Source organism: Mastigoproctus giganteus, chromosome 8, assembly GCF_048544385.1.
Source record: "Mastigoproctus giganteus isolate SK-2022 chromosome 8, ASM4854438v1, whole genome shotgun sequence".
Taxonomy (NCBI): Eukaryota; Metazoa; Arthropoda; class Arachnida; order Uropygi; family Thelyphonidae; genus Mastigoproctus; species Mastigoproctus giganteus.
Window position 1 is genome coordinate 18,345,433 of NC_143582.1, and position 22,381 is coordinate 18,367,813.

At 37.9% G+C, this 22,381-nt stretch overlaps 1 protein-coding gene across 1 annotated transcript in view; it reads left to right on the forward strand.

Annotated features, from left to right (window-relative positions):
* Positions 1-12,788: 12,788 nt before the first annotated feature.
* The window catches only part of LOC150081306 (dehydrodolichyl diphosphate synthase complex subunit DHDDS-like), a 70,597-nt gene continuing 61,004 nt past the window's right edge, over positions 12,789-22,381 (forward strand). Inside the window, exon 1 of the mRNA XM_090380154.1 lies at positions 12,789-12,814. The gene's annotated coding sequence lies outside the window, so the exon portion shown is untranslated. The remainder of the gene's footprint in view (positions 12,815-22,381) is intronic.

Genomic DNA, 22,381 nt, shown 5'->3' on the forward strand with positions numbered 1-22,381 from the left:
AATTATGTGATTACAGCTTAATTGCGAATTGAGCTTGAACTTGGTAAGTTGCAGTTATATTATGAGGTGATGTGAATTTTATTCGATCATGATCTCTATGCTTCCCCATGAAGAAAATGGCGTGACAGTGAATAAACTTCAGCAACTTATTTTTCACAATTAACTCTTCAAGAAAAAAATGCCATTAAAAAAGAAGACTGTCCCCCACCAAAGATTCAAATTTCTCAGCGGGGAATAAGTAATAATAAGAATTATATTAGCAATTTTAAAACTAAATGGTACCAAAGGAAAAGTTGGCTTTGTAGTTGTGAAGTTAAAAATACATTGTTTTGTTTTCCATGTTTACTGTTCGTAGGTGACTTAACTTGTACAAAAATTGGTTTTACAAACATATACAGAATGAAAGAAAAAAAACTCTAAAACACGAGAGTTCTTCAAACTCTCATGTTTTAGAGTTTAAGACGATTTCAGAAGCAACTGGAATTTGCACATTTTGAGTAATGAAAAATTCGAGTTCTGGTTAGAACTTCCGCCTCAGATAATGCCTTCTTAAAGTTTCCTATATATTCATGTACTTTAACTGACTTTTGCTGACTTTAACTGGCGAAATTGCATTTGATTATAAAGTTATTTATAATCAAATGCAATTTCGAGAAATTGGGTCAGTTAAAGTACATGAATATATAGGAAACTTTAAGAATGCCATTCGAAAAATCAGGAATTCAATAAACAGTACAGCGAAAATCCTTCAAAAACACTCATGATTGAGGCGAAGGAAGTATGCGACTATATAGGTGTTGGCATAGGTGAGAGATATTCTTTTACAAAGCAATTAATTGCTGCTAAATTGTTTAACAGGGATAACTTTGTTATTTTTTGTAGGAAAATGCCCATGCAGAGGTACGGGACACTACTGAGGCATATCCCACGATTGAAAGAGAAAAATTTCTTACGGAATTACAAGTTTGCTATAGCAGACATGATCTACACAATTCTTGCAAATTAACTGACTCGCTGAAATTTATCTAAGAAAATAATCTAGCTGAAGTTCATGGTGAACTTACAAAACTCATAAAAGTTCTTTTGATCATTCCGATGAATACTTCAGAGACCGAACGCTGCCATTCCACATTAAAAAGAATAAAAACATTTTTAAGGAGCACTATGAATCAGAAACGGCTAAATGCTCAAGCAATGCTTTCAATTGAGAAAAGCTTGGTCAACAGTGCACCAAACTTGAATGAAAAAGTTATTAATCTATTTTCAACATATAAAAACCGACGAATGGATTATGTTTTTAAATAAAAGTTGAAGTCTGTTAATGGTAAATGTTTTGTAGTATTTTTAACTCGTTTATTATTATTACTGTGTATGTCTACATGTCTTATAACCAAGGCAATTTAATGTAACTTTAAGACTCAGCATCCCCAAACATTAGAGTCACGAGCCGCCACTGCAGCAAACAGAAATTCGACCATACGCAATTTACAAAGAGTATACACGGAGCCTTAGTCGCTGATGCCCCTAAAAACACCTCCAACCTGCTGTTGCACCAGTTCACATAAGCCACCTCCCACCGGGAAATTTCTCAGCATCGAAATTACCCAATTTCCCCATTAGTGTCCCCCTACATAAGACCTGTCCACAAGTCAAGGACAGGCCACACGCCTGCAATCAACATCTGAATTGACTGCAGTTTAAACCCAGTTTAATCCTTAATGAAACTTGGAAAGGAAGCAGATACGATCTTGCACGAGTGGAAATGACTTTTTATTTCATAAATATTGAAAGAAAAAGTGGGACACTTAATTTACCCTTGGGGATTGGTGCATCCTAATTTTAAGAAGGAAACCGAACTCCTAAAAAAAAAAGTGTATAGGCGGTTACAACTAATCCAAAGAAACTGCGTTCTTCCACCCCATTCCAATCTTTGTGTGGATCGCCATTGTCCCAGTTGGCGAACCCTTCCCCGCCAAAGTGACTGATTTCTTTCCACTCAAACTGGCTGTTTGCGTGGGTAGCAGAATGGTCATAATCACCATCCTCCCCACACGGGGTAGAAAAGACGCAGGTTCGAATTCTGTCAATAACGAGCGGAACTTCTGGCCTTCTTTCACTCCGTAATTGAGTTGGTTTCAAGCGAGAATAGCATTTTTTTTTTTTTTTTTACCCAAACTAACTTAAAATTTCAAAAAAAAAAAAAAAAAAGCGCTGTGAAGAGTGGCCTTAGCCTCCTTATAGTGCACTGTGTACTACGTCAACACGTTTTCATATACAAGTAATGCACGTTGCTTAAACTTATATATAAAGAAATCGTATTCGGAAATCTTAAGGAGCAAAATAATCATGTTTATCAAAGAAGGAGGTTAGAGGAGGTTTTCGTCAGATAATTGTGCAGGAATATCGAGTCCACTGGAAAGTAACGAAAGTTGTCAGGGAAGGTTTTCTCACGAAATCCATGACTAATGATATGGTTATAACGCAGTATGTTCCTTCGTAATGATCTTGGTTTGTTTTCTTGGTGTTTTGCGGTGCAACCAGTATATGATGAAAACAGTTATGAATGAAAAAAAAAAAAAAATTAAAGAAACGGAATGAGTTATATAATATCGTGCATCTTCAATGACAACTAATATTGCAATATTAGTTATTAATGTAATATTGCATCAGCTGTTACTTTCAGCTACATAAAGCACGCTCTGCAAGAGTTGCAGTCATTCCTTGCTTGTGTCAAGATGGCGAGTTACATGCAGTTGACGCCACTAAGAAAGAGTGCCATTGTTGCTTTACGTGAGGAAGGATGTTCTTCCTGTCATATTGCTTATAGAATGTCTTGTAATCAGTCGACAGTGAGCAAATTTCTTTCCAAACTCAAGAATACTGGTTCTGCTGATAGGAAAATAGGAACCGGACGCAAACGAGTGTCTACGCCAAAACATGACCGTGTTTTGAAGCGCTTATGCCTTAAAAACCGTAAAGCTTCTTCGTCTGAGCTGAAAAGAGAATGGGAAGCACATACAGGAGTGGTAGCAAGTGCAGAAACAGTCAGAAGGCGCCTCTTCAAAAATGGACTTGTAGCCCGTTGTCCTAAGAAGAAGCCCCTCCTCACACACAAAAAATGAAAAAGGCCCGATTAATTTGGTATGAGGAGCATGTCAAATGGACCCCAAGCAGTGGCAGTCAGTTATTTTCTCGGATGAAAAGAAATTCAACCTGCATGGCTCTGATGGGAGACAAACGATTCGCCGTAGACGTGGTGAAGAATACCATCCAGACTGTACGGTGTCTACAGTGAAATTCTCTACCAGTCAAATGATATGGGGGTGCATTTCGTATCGCGGAATAGGACACCTGCAGTTTATAAAAGGTTCCGTAAATACCAATGAATACCTGGCTAAATTGGAAGGCAAATTGCTGCCAACCATTAGAGACCATTTCAAGCTGCGAAGTAACTGCATCTTTCAGGACGACTCTGCGCCTTGTCATCAGGCGAAAAGTGTAAGTAGGCACTTCTGTAGTTACTTTACCTTCATTTCTGCATCAGAGGTTCGACAGTAATGTGTTTACAGTTGTTACAGGTGAAAAAATGGTTGGAAGAACGGTCCATTACAACTCTTAGCTGTCCAGGAAACAGCTCGGACCTGAATCCTATAGAAAACCTTTGGCATTGTTTGGAATCTGCAGTTGCCAGAAAGAAACCAAAGACCCTTCGTGAACTTCAGGAAGCCATAATTCGTGTTTGGAACCACAAACTATTAGTTGATTATCTTCAGAAATTGATCTTGTCAATGCCTCGACGGTGTGCTGCTGTCATCAGGGCTAGAAGGCGGTTCAACTAAATATTAGTTTGCGCCTGGTGAACTTTTCATTTTGTTTTCCATTTGAAATGATAAACTGTAGCAAATTGAGGTCTTCTGATAACATTTCAGCCATAATTGTCGTGTTTACCAAAACAAAGGTTGCAAATGCTCAATTTGGAATATTTTAGAAGCACCCGTCAAATATTACTTAGCTTTGCCTTAACTGTTAATAAATATCTTTTGTTTAAATTTCTATTTGTGATGCTAGTCATTAATGTAACATACCATCACTAAATATTGTTAGAAATGTGAAATTCCTAATGATGCACTTTCTCTGAACAACAGTGTATGTCTATAAAGGCACTATATATATATATATATATTTTTTTTTTTTTTTCACTCATTTCTCTCTCTTTTCTTTTTTTTTTTTATTTTTGTTAATTAATTTTAATTCACTTTTTATTTTTATTTATTTTTTCTGGTACCCTGGGTTTGGGCTGCTCAAGGGACGAGATTTTATTATTTAGTTTTTATAATTTACTTACATATATTTTTTATTATGATTTTGTTCTTTATTTTTTATTTTATTTTTATTATTTTTTTTTTTCAACCGGGGTGCCATGTAATTTCGGTTTAAGTTACTTAAAGTTATTATTATTTTATTTATTTATTATTTTTTTAAATTTATACATTTATTTCATTATAAAAAGGTGTACGGTATCCATTGTACCGTATCTTTTTAATTTTGTGGTGATCTATAATTGATCTTTGTTTAGTACCTCTATATAAAGAATAAAATTATTATTTAGGTATGTAGTATATTTAAAAGGTCGAAAACTACTGTGTATTTCTTTTGGCCTAGGGTTGCCGTGAAAAAATTACTGAAAATTACGTAGAACGGAAGAAAACCAAGAGAGTACAAGAGATGAGAGAGTGGGAGATTCGAGAAGAAGTAAAACAGTCAATCAAGAACACCTACAACTGGCGAATCCCAGGAATTGATAATATCCACAATTACTGGTACAATAAGCTCAATTGCATACACACAAGCACCTAGCAGAGCAGTTCACTCGAATGATAAGGCACCCGGAGACAATCCCGAAGTTTCTCACTGAAAGAGTCACATATCTGAAGCCTAAAGACGAAGATACAAGAAACCCGGCGAAATACAGGCCAATCACCTGTCTCCCAACGATGTACAAGATCCTGACCAGCTGCATTACCAAGAATATTTCAGAACACATAGAGAGTCAGAACACAATGGCCGAACTTTCCAGTCTTAAAGGATCTCATTAAATGGGCAACTGCCAACACACTTAAAATTTCTCAATCCAAAACATGGCTCGTGATCTCCAAAGGTCAAGTAAATATCCATCGTCCTCCTATCTTGAAAATAGCTAACAAGCAAATACCATATGTCAAGCACTTAAAAACATCTTGTTGTGATCCTTAAAACAATGATGGTAGACACAATTTTACTCTCCACGTAAACCACCTAATAGATAAAATCAAGAAATTTACTATGGCTATTGTTCGGATTACAAGAACTGACCGGGGGCTTGGATGCAGAGTTCTTCTCTTATATTACAAGGCAGTATTCATACGTATTGCAACTTATGCTGCCCCGGTTTTGTATGACAGAATTAAGAACGTCAAGCTGAAATCAAAATTACTCTCCTTGCAAAGATTAGTGATTCTTACAATGCTCGGTGCCTGGAGGGCTGCCTCAACTGATGCCCTGCAGGTCATGGCTGGAGTGTTACCTCTGGACTTGCACATTTTACCTCGTGCCTTCTGCTACTTTCAAAAACATCAGACCTCCATGGAATTCTACGGAATACAGAATGATGTCCTTGCACACACCAAACCTAGGGCACAAGAGGGTTGAATCTTCTACGCTCTATTTCCTCGAATAAATGGGGAGCAGACCGCTCCACTTTACTCAGCCTCTACCGTGCACTTGTCCGATCTAAACTAGACTATGGGTCCCAAGTGTACGCATCGGCTAGAAACAGTGTACTTAGGTGGCTGGACCCAGTTCACCACCAAGCCATTCGTATCGCTACTGGAGCATTTAGAACATCCCCTGTCCAGAGTTTATATGTTGAAGCAACTGAACCGCCACTGTCATTTCGACGAAAGCAATTGTCTTTAAAATATACGCTTAAATTAAAATCCCTGCCAGACAACCCTACGTGGACATCCGTTTTCAAGCCACGATGGGAAAACCTATATAACACTCATCAGACTGCCAATCGGCCTTTTGGTATCCGTGTCCAAGAGCTGCTCAGAGAGCTCAACATCATGGTAGACAATGTTGCCCAGTCACCAAGGCAACCACTTCCACCCTGGCATGTTCACCTACCATCGTGCGACTTCTCCCTTAAAAATTGGGGTAAGTCCATAACTCCATCTTCTATCTACCACCAACTCTATGCTGCCCACCGGGCCGAATACTCCGACTTCTTGCCTGTCTTCACTGATGGCTCGAAGTCTGTTGGATCTGCTGCTATCTTTCCAGGTCTTTCTATATCTGGAAAGATTCCCCAACAATGCAGCATATATATACAGCTGAGTTGTATGCTATAGAGTTAGCCTTGGATCACATTAAAACCCATAGGTATCAAAAGTGTATGGTGTACACAGATTCTCTAAGTACACTGCAGGCTTTATCGGGTAGGAGGTATAATCCTCACCCATTTGTGGCCCGGATTCAGCAGACGTTGCATTCCTTGTTTGAGTGTTCATTTGACATTCGTTTCTGCTGGATTCCAAGCCACATTGGGATAGTGGGAAATGAACTGGAAGATGCTGCGGCCAGGTCACCCGAACCCCACAACACTTATTGCCTGTTAGTCCCTTATACAGACTACAGGCAGTTAATACACGATAAATTACTGTCCTAATGGCAACAATCCTGGCATGAGCAAGTCACAAACAAGCTCTATCAGATAAAGCCTGTAATCCGACATTGGCAGTCTAGTCTGCGCAGGAATCGCAGAGAGGAAGTTGTTTTAGCTCGGCTCCGCATAGGACACAGTCATCTTACACATGCTGTTTTGCTGAGGGCAGATGACTGTCCTATGTGTGAGAATTGTGACACCTATTTAAGCATACGCCACATTTTAACCGAGTGTCCACGTTTTAGACACGAACGTGATTTTTATTTTACCGCTTTTAGTCCTCTGGCTGAGCCTTATACACTCAGTCAGATTTTATCCGACAATGACAATGTGTCTGCTGTTTTTAACTTTTTAAAATCAGTAAACCTTTTTAATCGAATTTAAAATTCATTTGGCATTCCTTTGTTCATATGTTTTGTACTTTTACATCTCGACATGGTGGCCTAACTACTTAGGTCACTGAATGTTTTCACTTTTTATATATGACCGGTATTTGGCGCATTATAGCCTCAGTTGCTGATGCGCCAATAAACTCCAAACCAAACCAAACCAAACCAAACACATCAAACCTGAAAAAAGCCCGGATTTGGTCTGCTTTAATAAAAATTTAGCAAGATCGTTGGGATACAACCCCTAAAGGCAGAACGACATATAAATTTATACCAGACGTCTTCTTTACTGCCAACGAGAAAAATTCCCTATGGTTCTCTTCAAACCTCTACACATCATTTATCATAACTGGACATGGCTCTTTTAACTCCAAACTCTTTCAGTTCAGAATAAGCAGTACTAATTCTTGCCTTTGTCTCCAACTGGAACCACCTGCTCTATCACTGTCCTCTTTATGCTGACCTATGGAAATCCCTACAAGACTGTATAGACACCTTCTCACCTGGCAACGAAAACATCTAGTAGAATCTGCCTCACCCTTGGGGAATTCTACAACAATTTGCTTCTGATTTATTTGCTAGAAGAAAACTTCTGTTGGCCGATCCGCTTCAGCTTCACCTCCTATGCTGCCTCCAGTACTACAATAATGTCATCAGCCTCAACAGTGAGTGGTGTCTTCCAAAGTTAAAATATTGTCACATTGAATAGCTCTTAGAAGATCATCTTTTTGAAGATCCGCTCCACATTGATTCAGTTTTTTCTTACTTTTATCCCCTCAGGCCTGGGCAACCCACCGTATTGCACTGCCTGCAGGATTTGTCCAATCTTAAACAATTCACTTTTATTTCTTTAAAATTTATATATATTTTTTTTATATAAAAATTTTATTATTATTTGTTAAATTAATTTTTATTTTGTATATATATTTTATTTATATAAAATTTTTATTATTATTTGTTAAATTTTTATTTTTTTATATATATATTTAATTTTTTTTTATTATTATTATTTTTTTTGTAATTTTTTTCTTCTATTTTCATTAGCCATTCCAGCTAAAGAAAATAGAAGAAAGTCTGGGCAACTGTAGGTTTTTTTTTTAAAATTGATCTTATTTTATTTATCTTTTTTTTTTTTTATATTTACAATCATTACTTATTCATTTATTATTTGTTTTCTTACTTTTATTTATAATTTTATACATTTATTTATTTTATTAAAAAAAATTTATTTTTTTAAATCTTATTTGATTTTACTTTACCTTCATTTTATTTATTTTATTATTTTTTTACTTAGTATCTATATATATTTTTTATTATTTTATTTTTTTACTTTTTTTCAATACTTATTTTTATTTTTTCTACTCTTGTCTATCAAATTTTTTGTCTTAGTTTATTTTATTTTAATTTATTTTTTAATTAACTTATTTATTTTATTATTACGTTTTTAATTTTTTTTTTTTAATTAAAATATTTTTCTTTTTTTTAATTATGATTTTATTTATTTATTTTTTCTAAATGAAAAAGGGCCCCAGGTACTAGATTCCACGACTAAAAGAAAATAACAATCCAGTGACAAATTTTAATGACTGAAAATGGAGTTTTCAGGGTAAACGGACCCTTTCTTCAGCATACAGATTCTAACAGAATATGGACGTTAGAGTTAAAAATTTAACAGATACAACAGTTGTGCGGGCTCTGGTCGCTCGATTGAACATTCATACGCTACTAAATTGGCCTTCATTCTTGGTACATGGACGTGTGCCGGTTAGCTGCCAGCATTTGTCGAGCTTCAAGACAGTTGATTGCAAGATAGATTGTAGTCTCGTGCCCCTGTAGCGGTTCAAGGTTCTGGAATTGCATGTATGTTTAACGATTCTAGCCAAAGGTGGTTGAAGAACTGCTAAGATTGGTGGATCACTTCGTAATGACGATTAGGTTTAAGGTCATGGTGGGTCGATCAGAAATGTTCCCCGATTGCGGAGTGGTCAGAGTCACCAAGGCAAATCGCTCTATCATGCTCTCTACAAGGCGGTCTTGAAGGCGTCTCGAGCTCTCTCCTATACAGCAACTGCCACAATCTTTGCAAGTTATGTGGTATACTACTCCGCTACGCAAAAGAGGGAAGATTGGAGTTTTCACATTAGAAATCAGAGAACGTAAGTCCCTACCATGTAGTTGTACGCATTTTATGCGGTATTCCCAGAGGATTTTCGAAATCTGGTCTGACGTGCCAGGATAGTAGAGAATATAGAAGGTAGGCATATTGTCATGTGGGGACGACGAGCTAGGGCAGTTCGTAAGCTCTTGTGCTTGTAACATGCACTTGTCTAATATAGGGGTTGGATAACCATAATTGACCAGGTATTTACTCTGGAAATCTCAGTGTGCCTAGCTTCCTCTCAGCTGGAATGACTCCAAGCTCGGGAGAATAGAGCGCGGGCAGTGCTGTTTAGAAGATAAGAGGCGTGGCTCAATCTGTAGTTAGTAAACTGCCTGCACCGCATTGGTTTACAGTGTACCAAGGTTTCCAGGTGCGGGCCAACTCGCTTCACTAGAACATTTAAAAATGGAAGAGACCCATTCACTTCTAGTCTGAAGTGAACTGGATGAGAGAATTGAGGTATTCTAGCAGTGCTGTCTCTGAACCATGGGGGATGACGGTGAAGATATCATCGACGTATCTGCACGACATTGTAATAGGCACAGGCAAGTTCAGGAATATCTGTTCCTCTAATTCCTCCATAGTGATGTTGGCAACAATGGAGCTGACAGAGGCACCCATAGCTGTATCGTGTACCAGTTTGTACAGGGAATTGCTGAAGGTAATGACACTGCCTGAGAAGCATAGGTTGAGAGCAGTACAGATGTCCTCTGTAATGGTATACTGTAAACCAATGTGGTTCGGGCAGTTTCTTAACTACAGATTGGACCATGCCTCTCGTTATCTAAACAGCACTACTTGCGCCATATTCTTCTGAGTTTGAGCCATTCCAACTCAGAGGAAGCTAGGCGCACCGAGATTTTCAGAGTAAAAACTGACCTGGTCAATTGTGGTTACCGAACCCATATAATTAGACAAGTGCTTGTTACAAGTCGTCCCCACATGACAATATGCCTATCGCCTATATTTCCTACTATCCGGGCACGTCAGACCATATTTCGAAAATCCTCTGGAAATACCGCATAAAATGCGTACAACCACCTGGTAGGAGCTTACGCTCTCTGTTAATGTGAAAACTCCAATCGCCCCTCTTTTGCGTAGCGGAGTAGTATACTGCATAACTTGCAAAGATCGTGACAGTTGCTATATAGGGGAGAGCTCGAGACTCCTTCAAGGCCGCCTTGAAGACCATGACAGAGCGATTCGCCTTGGTAACACTGACCACTCCGCAATCGCAGAACATTTTTAGTCGACCCACCTTGACCTTAACCCTAAACGCGATTACGAAGTGGTCGACCAATCCCGTCATTTCCACCACCGCCTTTGTCTACAATCGTTAAACATATCAATTCAAGAAACTTGAATCGCTGCAGGGCACGAGACTGCAATCTATCTTGGAATAAACTGTCTTGAAGCTCGACAGATGCTGGCAGCTAACCGGTACCAACAATGAAGCCAATCTAGTAGCATATGAATGTTCAATCGCGCGGCCATGTACTCGCCAGAGCACGCACAACTGTTGTATCTGTTAAATACAGTATTTAACTCTAACGTTCATATTCTGTTAGAATCTGTATACGTTATAATGCTGAAGAAAGGATCCGTTTACCCTGAAAGCTCCATTTTTAGTCATTAAAATTTGTTACTGGATGTATACTGTATTGTTATTTTCATTTATATTTTCTCTATGGTGGTACCCTAAGTTTGGGTAGCTGTGGGTACAGTATTTGCTGGCACCCACTTGGCTAGGGACATATCTAGTTGTGGCCCACCTCCTTGTTGTGAAGACAGGCACCCGGCACTGTTTTCCAGCAGATCGCCTGCCCGGTGGCAAAGAGACCAAAAACAACTAAATAACACAACAACACATAATACACGCAAGCATAACACTAAACGTTTCTGGACGTTCTACAGAGTATTGTATCATCACAGAGTAACATGGTGGGGATGAACTATATGGTCTTGTGGCCACTGTACAGAAGATACAATACAATATACATCTGACTGACATAGCGATACCCAACACTGGCAACCTGCAGAAGACCCATGGGGAAAACAATCAGGAAGTACACGAACTTAAGACAGGAGATCAAAGAGTTGTGGCATATGCAAAAAGTAACGACCATCCCGATCATCGTGTCAACCGCCGGTATGGTGCCAAAGACCGTACATAAGAGCTTTGCAGCAACAGGTCTCCCAGCGAACACCTACAAGGAACTCCAGAAAGTCGGAATCCTCAACACCTGTAGGATGGTCAGAGAGTTCCTCGACCAACAGTAACACCAGACATAACAACAACCACCCTGTGTACTTGGTAACAATACACGTCTCGAGGTGGAACCCCCAGTCAGGGAAAAATAATATATAATAATAATAACTCGCTATCCTGAGCACCTGTAGGCACAGAGTAGTAAAATACAGAGTGGTCACTTCCTCAATTACTTCCAGCACCATCATTGTATGAATATAGAACTAACTCAGACATCACAACCCAGAGAGTACTAACACGTATGCCCAAAGCTAATAAAGCCGTTACTGTATCTGGATTTGATTAGTGTTAGCTGAGTTAAAAAACTATTAAAAATATTGCTTATGAAATTATATATATATGTGTGTGAAAACATAAGTAAATTACCATATTACACTGAAGAAATGAATTTAAAGAATAAGAAGAAAAGGGGGGGGGGAAGAAAAAGGTAAGGGCAAAAACAAACACATTTGAACCAAGGAAGGTGAAAACAGCTGCTTCTAGTGTTATCACACAGCTACCATAACACATAATTTTCACTTCCCGAAATATTTACTTATGTTTATATTGCTATTCTGCCGCATTTCATAACGTCTTTTTTCGCATCGAAATAATAATTAATTATGAATATCTGATACTAATAATCAGTGAATCGATATAGTGCCCATCGCAACTACAAAACTGTAGAAAATTCTCCAAGGAACTCTTCGCAATGTTCCTGCTTGTTTCCATGTTCATGCAACGATGGCTCCATTTTCTATGCATTTTAACATGAAAAAGGAATTAACATTATCGCCTATGAGAGTCACCACTCTGTATCTTACCACTCTGTGCCTGTAGGATAGGGAGAGAATTCCTCGACCCACAGAGAAGTAAGATATGTTATTACTCTGGGCCTCGACCAATAGTGACACCAGACAACAACCATCCTGTGCACTTCGTACGTGTACCCGTACGAGGTGGATTTCCCTCATCAGGAAGAAATAATATTACAATAATAATAATAATAATAATAATGTGCCATTGTCTACCAACCGAAGTTTTCCGAATAAAAAGACTGGCGATTATTTATTTATTAATTATAGTTTTCAAATTGCTCTTACGATAACAGAAGACCTTCAGTAGCGCAATGGTTTTCCTTTTACGTACTAATGAGAACAATATCAAAAATAAACAAAACAAAACACTAGTAATTTAATATTAAGACCAATCACAGTTAGCCGAAAATATTATACGATGAGTGCCATTTGAAATACATAATTCATTCCTTCTAAGCTAGTGTTGCTTTTACAACGAAGCCACTGTTACTGCAGGTAAGAACTTCCTTTTTGTTAGTTGATACTAAAATTCTCCAAGGAACTCTTCATAATTAAGGAACTCTTCAATGTACATAAGCAAGTAGAGTAGACGTTAAATTTCAGGGCTTTGAAGTTCACGTTGGTCAAAGAATTGTAGCAAAAATACATCATCAGTTTTTTGAGGATAAATGGGCCTGCTGTACTGGAATCCATAGGATTATAAATAATTAGGCGTATATATAAATAATTAGACGCACGTCCATGCAGCAATAATGAACATCAGTTTAATGATTGAATGACCCACCTCGTGTCCTCGCACGCCTCACTGCACGCACAACTTTCTCCGTTAGAATAATTTTATCTCTAAAGTTTCCATTTTCTGTTGACAAAGAAGCACGCTGACAAAGTGCACGTGTGATTAAAGATATTTTATTATACTGGTTATACGCCTAATTATTTATAATTATCAGTTTTCTGAGAAATGCAGACAGGTCATGGGGTTTTGTCAATGATATACAGGAATTTTGCTAGCAGGGAAAAGGAGGTGATTATCCATTTGTGTAAGGGTCAGGCCACGCCTTGAGTACTGCGTACAGTCTGGAGGCCTCATTTTAGGAGGGATGTAGTTTTCTTGAGCGTGTACAGAGAAGGGCAACAAGATTGGTGAGGGTAATGAAATATTCCTCCTACCAAGAGAGGCTTAAGTTCTGCAAATTGCAGCGGCTGGAGACTAAGTACCTGCGACGTAATCTGATTGAGGTGTATAAGGTAGTAGTAGTAGTGGAATGTGATGAAAGAAAGCAAATGTATGAGCTTATGCAGCATCAGCCAAAAAAAAAAAAAAAAAAAAAAAAAAATCACACCATTCCCTCCAAATGACTGTCCAGTTCCTCCTTAAATTTATTCAACCTATCAACTTCCACAACGTCAGATGGAAGTTTGTTCCAGCAATTAACCACCCGCTGGCTAAAGGCAAATTTCCGCACATCTATTCTACATCTGTCTTTTCTTAATTTGGATTTATGCCCCCTTAGGTTCGTAATCTGAACAAGTGGAAGGATCCCATCAGAATTCAGCGTGCTCAACCCATTTAAGGCCTTATATACCTCAATCAGATCACCGCGCAGGTGCCTAGTCTGCAGCCACTGCAATTTGCAGAACTTAAACCTCTCTTGGTAAGAGGATCCCTTCATTCCCCTCACCAATCTTATTGCCCTTCTCTGTACACGCTCAAGTAAATCTACATCCTTCCTAAAATGAGGCCTCCAGACCTGTACGCAGTACTCAAGGCGTGGCCTGACCATTGCCTTATACAGAGGGATAATCACCTCCTTTTCCCGGCTAGCAAAATTCCTATATATCATTGACAAAACCCCATGACCTGCCCTGGCAGCCTGTCTGCATTGCTCAGAAAATTTCATATCTGACTGCACAATTGCTCCCAGGTCTTTTTCATTTTCTACCACCTTAAGTGTAGTACCACACAGTTGTGTGGTACGTTTCTCTGGAGTTACTTCTACCCATATGCAGTACTTTGCATTTGCAATAGGTTGAGTACGCTGAATTCTGATGGGATTTTGAATTATTCCACTTGCTCAGATTCCGCACCTCATGGTGCATAAATTCAAATTGAGGAAAGACAGTTGTAGAATAGATGTGCGGAAATTTGCCTTTAGCCAGCCGGTGGCTAATCCCTGGAACAAACTTCCATCTGTCGTTGTGGACGTTAATCGCTTAAATAAATTCAAGGAAGAAATGGACAAACGTTTAGAGGGAATGTTGTGTGAATTTTTTGTTGTTTTGGCTGATGCTACATAATACGCTTGCCTTCTTGTATCTCATACCTCTATTACTATTACTAAAAACCGCTTGTATGCGTTTCTTATAAAAATAAAACGAGCCCAGTTTTAATACTTTCTGCTAAAAAAAAAAAAATGTTTTTTTATAAAAATCATACAAATGCTCCTTTAATGTTATGATTACAAAGTAAATTGAAATCGCATTATTAAAAGAAGCAACTTTTAATAATACATGTACTTACTTATAACGATTTGAATAATGAGCACTTGAAATTAGTGGCTAACTGGGAGAGGCATGTGAGGCACGTGCCCCGGGGCGCCAGATTTGGGCAGGTTAAAAAATGCAAAAATTCCAAAAGAACAGTTTACAAGTGGAGCCATATTTTTTTTATTTGCCGTGGGCTCCATCAACCCTAGTTATGCGACTACTTGAAATAATACCCAGTTTTGACAAATAAGATTTATAGAATTTAAATTATTCAATTAACTCTTCGTACAATTAATCTTGCAATTAACGTATAAACACTAAAATTATGGTTCAATTCATTAGCGTAATCGGACCGAAAAAAAAAAAAAAAAAATCTGCATTTATTAAAAGTTGAATGAGTTAGATGATCTGATTTTCAGTAGCCATTCCTAAAATGGTGTAAATCTTACTTCCCTGGCTTTTCCGGGATAATCTAATGTTAGTAACTGCAATATTATTTTATAAAACAGTGCTCAAAGTGATTGAGTCAAAGTCATGTAAAATTACACTGGTGTGCAAAATTTAAAGACCAGTCAGGTTTACCTGTAGCTTCTCACAGAAGCGGCCTGGATATGGGAAAAGCATACCAAACGAACCTAGTGAGGTACAGAAATGATGAAGAAAACAACACCGACACACGGCGCCTCCGTAGCCAGGTGGGCAGGAGCAGCAGTGCCTAACACATGCTTCTTGATTAGACTGGGGTTCGAGCCCGTGAGCCACCAAATACAGAGGATGCGGAAAAGGTCTGGGAATGACCACCGCATATTCCCGGAGCAATATGGCCTTAGTTGCTAATGCTCCTAAAAACCAAATAACAACCACAACACCGACACAAAAACAAAACGGTACAGAGGGACTTTATTCAAAAATGGCAACTTAGCACTGGCTGCCATGATACAGAAGCATCACTGCCAAAGATGGAACAAAGGGAAGAGGTAGCCCTCAGTAGGAGATATGGCCACCCCCCCCCCTAATGTCGATGCAGGTTTTGTACTGCCTGTCCATACTTAGAACAATGTTGTTGATAAGTTCTTGCGGTAATAGCGTTCATTCCTCTGTCAGCGCCATCTTCAGCTGATGAACATTTTCTGGTGGGTGTGGACGTGCCGCTAGGCATCTCCCCAGAGCGGCCCATATGTGTTCGATGGGATTTAGATCGTTTGAACGGGCAGGCCAATCCATACGAACAATGCTCTCACCTTACAAAAGTACATCAACAGCTGCAGTGCGATGGGGTGTGCGTTATCATCCATAAACACGAACTCGTGGCCAATGGCACCTCGGAATAGTCGCACATGGGGAAGGATTACCTCAGTACAGTAGCGTGCACTGGTTACAGTACCGCCTTCCAGTATCTGGAGTTGTGGACGTCTATCCAAGATAACGCCTCGCCAGACGAGAAGACCTCGACCGCCATATCGATCCATTTCAGTGATGTTTGCGGGGTGATACCGTGTGCCAACCCCTCGCCAGATTAGCTGAGGTCCAGAATCGCTGCTGAGACTGAATCTACTCTCATCAGTAAAGAGTACCTTAAGTAAAGATTTTGTGGTTGTAACCTTTAGAAATAGTGTTGGTCCTTGAGTTTTGCACACTAGTGTTTCAATCAGTTAACTGCAGAACCACAAAATCGAAGTACACTGCAATTATCATGTTATATAAATCGTTAACTGTAGAAACTCAAAAATCAAAATACATTTTAGAGAATACCAGGTAAACCTATTGAAAACTAGAATTATCTGTTTATGAATAACTACACTGAGCGGATCCTATTTGTTTATAAAATTTTCTGTTTTACAACGAAGTTAAAAATTTTGTAACCAATGGATTTGTAATCCTTGTTTGAAGTATCGTTTTGATATGGAGATTTTCATTCGAATCCATATTTCTGTTCAGTGCACATGGTATAGAAATTATGTCCTTTATTTCCACATTAACATAATGTTAAGGAATTTAAAAAAAAAAAAAAGTAATGAATAAAATAAAATAAATAAAAAGTCCTGCGCACAGCTTCGAATTCCATCTAGATAGAAGGAACTGTTATAATGTGGCCGAGTTGCTCGGTCTTGGGACAGTTACATGAGTTTAACTCATGGAAACTGATTTTTCGTTCAGTAAAAGTAAACCGACCGAAATATCATGCTATTACAATTATAACATGCTGATTCTTCGTGGCATTATATTCATCAGTGCTAAAGCATGCTACCATTTTTTTAGTATTGCGTTTTTATTTATTTATTTTTTAAGAATGGTTCTCAGCAACAATCATTAAATGAGTGAGAAAAGCTCTGCAGTTATTTATTTTATTATTCATTGGAATTTTGTTCTGTAAAAAATATAGGTATAATGTATGTATATACATTCTCGCCTAACGTTTTCAATCATGTTTCATTTTCCTTCATTTTCAAAGTTTTTATTAAAATAGGACCAACTTGTTTACCATTTTTATTAAAATATTTTCTATTTTGTACAAAAAAAAAAAAAAAAAAAAAAACCGACTAAATAATATTTAAGAACTTTCTAGAATATTGGAGAATATATTCCATAAAGGTGAAGAAGATTCCTGAAAGTTGTAGATTCTAGTATGTTCTAAGAAAGTGGGAGTATTGTTTCAACAATAAAGAAGATTGTGGATCAAAGGTTCCCAACTACCGGTACGCGGCCTGTGAATGAAACCACCTGCAATTTTCCTCATGGGAGGGTAAACATTTTAAATTTTAATATATCTTACTAAAGCCAAAACTTCTATTTTTCACAGTTCCTATCTATGAGAGTATTTCAGTCTTTCTTCTTGGAAATACACTTCTTTTCTTTCTTGTACTTCTTAATTCATAGAACTTTATCTGTTTACTTCCCCTCTTTTTCCTTCTTATTTTATACGATCAATCTTACTTCAGAGGTTGGTTAGTGAACATTAAAAGTAGTGTTTGCGTTGTAGTGATTTCACAGGTAATATGAAATTTAGATCATTAGAAATTACGACATACTGCTATCCTAATTATTGTTTTTATTCCAGTGATAAAATTAATGTTTTAAAAGAAAATTAAAACAAATGGAAGAACAGGTATTAAAAAACAATATGAGAATGTTATCTTCAATTCACGATTTTATCCAAGAAAATAACATATCTATGACCAAAAATGTGACTGATGACATCCACGAACATTTAAAATCTTTGCACACAAGTTTTGAAAAATATTTCCAGGAAGACTTTTTACAGCACAGAATTGGATTAGGAATCCTTTCGCATTGTCGAATGATATCCCAAAAGATGTGATGTACAAGGACTTATTCATAGTTTTAGTGTCTGACGAGAGCTAAATGTTAAAATTTAAGAGTGCAAACTTAACAAAATTTTGGCTATCTATCCGCCAAGCATATTCCCTACTTTCTGAGCAGACATTGAAAGTTTTAATGCTATTTAATTCGACTAACTTGTGTGAGGCTGGATTTTCAGCGATGACTGCAATGAAAAATAAATATAGAACTTCCATGAATCAGATCTTCGACTGAAGCTGACACGAATCAATCCAGATTCGCTAGTAAAAGCGAAACAGATTCAAAATTCGAAACAGAAACAAAAAAATTCAAGTAAAGAGGAAAATGTTTAAACTACATGTAATGTGAAAATATAAAAACCTCATTTATAATTTGTATTTTCTAATTAATAAATGTTTTTCTGATTTTAGTAGAATAGCTCGGTTTTGCTTAACTAATTATTCATGTGACTTTTCAAAACAGACTTATCTACTCATCGGTACGTCATAAGGTACTAATGCGATTGACCAGTACGCGGGCGTATAAATGTTAGGAACCTCTGTTGTAGATGATTCTAGACTGTTTTGCAATAATATAAATTCATGAGTAAGAGCTGTAACTTATAAAATCGAACAACCGTCATCCAGAAAGAGTTTTTGGTGTAAGTTTTGTGTATTTCGTGATAAACATGGCAAGGAATGAGAAACTGAGTGTTGAAAAAAAATTAATTATAACTCTGTACGAAGAAAGCGATTCCATTCCACGATTCAAGATTACTGGCAGTTTAAAGGGCAAAATACCATCAGTATCACCGCGCATAACAACGGAAGCACAAGATAAGTGTGCTTACACGTCGAATGCAGGTAGCTGCTTATTGGACACCAGCAGGAACATAAAGCAGAAGCTTCTCACTGGCTATGAACACAAAGAAAGCTGTTGACCAGTGGTTCTCGGCAGAGCCGGCCCAAGGGGGTTGCGAACAGTCCGAGCGCACAAGGCCCCGCGCCGCTGACTGATTTTGCAAAATAAAAAACGAGCTGCATCCCTACACTCATACTTCAGTGCATACTTTTCATCCCAAATTACGGACTGAAATTTCTACCATGATTACGTGCGAAAGCTCCAGTTCCACCACTAAAGAAGGGCCTGATCTTGGTAGCTCACCTCAGCCCAGTGTCCCAACTAAGACTCCATCAAAGAGTGGTAATCTTGTATTGAAGAAGAATAAGAAGAAGAAAAAGGACAGAAAGAAGATCAAAGAACCAAGAGCTGGCATCTCCCTAGCTGCATACCCCTCCCAAGATGAGGGTTGCCCACTGTCTGTGGAATCTGATCAGGGCCCTGATGACCCATTATGTTCTGCCTTACCAGCCAGCTCTACTGCGACCTCCCAACTGGCAACCAAGACTCCTGCACTGATAAGTCCTCCTTCTGCCTTGGCCCTTACCATTGCATCTGGCCTCAAATCTTCTCCAAGGCTAGGAATCTCTCCACCCTCTTCTGATTTAACCTCTTTGAATCAGGACACCTCCAAACTCCAACAGGCACCTAGTGCTGATGTTCCAGAAGCCACTGCTGATTCAACCGCTTTGCACCAGGACATCTCCAAACTCCACCAAGCACCTAGTGCTGCTGTTCCAGGAGACACTTCTGATTCAACTTCATTGCACCAGGATATATCCAAACTCCACCAAGCACCTACTGCTGCTCCAGGAGCCACTTCTGATGCAACTTTATTGCACCAGGACATATCCAAACTCCACCATACACCTAGTGCTGCCGTTCCAAGAGCCACTTCTGGTTCAACTACTTTGCACCAGGACATATCCAAACTCCAACGGATTCTAGTCTCATTCCTAAATAATGACAACAACCATTTCACTAAGACAGCAGATAATTATGTCCAGGAGCTATGGTCAAGTTTGGAGATCATTACTACTCAGTTGTTAATTGACAACGAAAAGCTGAAAGCAGTGAATGAAGAGCTGCGATCGAGGACCGCTGTGCTGGAGAGGGTAGTAGGCACGTTTTCCAAGCTTCCTGTCGCTGTTGGTTCTGAAACCAGTTCTTCTGAGAACCACAGATTCTCCTGTCCTTTAACTGAGGCCACCTCCATGCAAGTGTCGTTTGCAAAGGACAAACCCTGACTGCTACTCAAGAAAGCAAAATACTGCGGATCCCCAGTATTTTGCTTTCTTGAGATTTCCCCAGTCAAAATAGCCTTTTTTTGGGCCAGTCACTAATAGCAGACGAATTATCAAATAACATACAACAAAAGCAAAAAACGACATAATTTGTAACAGAGTAAATCAACCAACTTCTCTCAACGACTTCACCATTGCTCAACACTTAAAAATAATGCGAAGGCAAAAATCTACGCCTTACTTTATTAATAGGAAACTCGAATTCTTTAATTTGATGTGGACCCCTCTCAACCAGTATTTGACGAGTTTCAGATGACATGCAGAAAGCATTCCATAATGCAGGATCAGAATGAATTTCGTTTAATATCTGCTGGCTGACACTGCTACTGCTACCCGGCTCTTAATGAACTTCTAATGGTGTTATTTTTTGGCTCTCTTCAACAACTTCTTCTGGAAGTGATTGGGGCGGCACTGAGTTTTTATTTGCCAAATCCAAAGCAGTCGCTGTTGATGTGGATGGCTCATCTAAACAGGACTTTTGTACTAAGAATTCCTTCATATCATAGCTTAGCTTTCTTCCTTGTTCTTCTTTCTTTAAGCGTTTCTTTTTATATTGACTTCCAGACAATTTTTTCCTTTTCTGTACCATACTGTAATAAAAATATTAAATAAAAATTCACAGTCCTTCGCAAAGATGCAACCTGGGGGGATGGGGGGTCATTGAAAATGATTAAATATGATGATGCTTATCATGCTATTAAAATAGGGTAGATAAAATAACGATAGAAATGAGTTGCAAAAGTAAGATTTGTAGGTAACAGAACATAATAGATAACGAATATCTGTCAAATTGACAGCTAGCAGCCATTTTGACATATACCTTTCTTTAACTTGTTATTGTATTGTCTCCACTTCAACGTACAGTATATGAATTTGGTAAAAATAGAGCAATAAATAACGAACGCAAAAGTAAGCAAATGCAAATATTTCCAAAGCAACTCTCTCTCTCTCTATCACACACAAAACGCAAAAGTAGCCCAATATTACCTAAACTCTATCTTTCACACACAGGCACACGTTCCGCATCTGAGATATACCCAGTCCATGCAAATGCTACTTTTTAATTCGAGTCCCTATTATCACAACATAATCATTTTCAATGATAATAAGTAACTACAATTGCTGTAAAAAACAATAATTCTCTTACCTGATCTACTTTTTAAACACAAAAACTGAATTAGTATAAATGCAAAAATATTATACTGATACAGATATATATCTGATTTAAACGCAGCACAGCCACTTGCCACTTCTCGAGACAAACTAACATTAAAATCAAATATTGTCAATAATTGTAAGCTCAAAGCAGAACTATCAACACGTAACACGTGCAATTAATTGTCTTTTGTGATAATTGCCGCCTCAGCTTTTAGGAGCAATTATAACCACTAATTATTTCCTCCTTTGTAAATTTTATAAATAATTGGAATATCCGTCCTTATTAGTTGATCTATAGATTTTTTTGTATAGGTCAACATCTCATTGATAAGCTGAATCCAAAATTGAAGTTAGATATAGCACTCACATATTTAAAGAGAAATGCACTGTTACTGAAATGCATGTTACTGTTATTTAAATATTTATATACTTTTAACAATATTACCATAAGGGTACTCAATAATACTGAGCTTCCACTTTATGCCTATCATTTTTCTTGGTAAAAATATCTGTAAGAAAACGTTCATCGTTCGCTTGGTGGAAAATATCTAAATGAGAATGGAGGAAGTGTATTTGACACAGTTGAAACCGAGATTTTGGTAGGCTTGTAAAAAAAAAAAAAAAAAATTCTCAAAACTATATTTATCTGCTCTCTTGTTGCCCAAAACATGATCCTAAATTTCTTGAGGTATTTCCAAGCTTCCAGTTCCAAATGGTTTAAATACTCTTATAAGATGTTCGTCTTTACGCTAACTTTTTGATCTGCGGACAGACGAATACACCTTTGACATCGCTAATACATGGAAACGTTAAAAAAAATAAATAAAATTTTTTGTTTATTTTTTATAAAATAAAATACTCCAGCATAACAACCAAGTCAGCAGAATTTACAATAAATCGTTAATACAAGTAT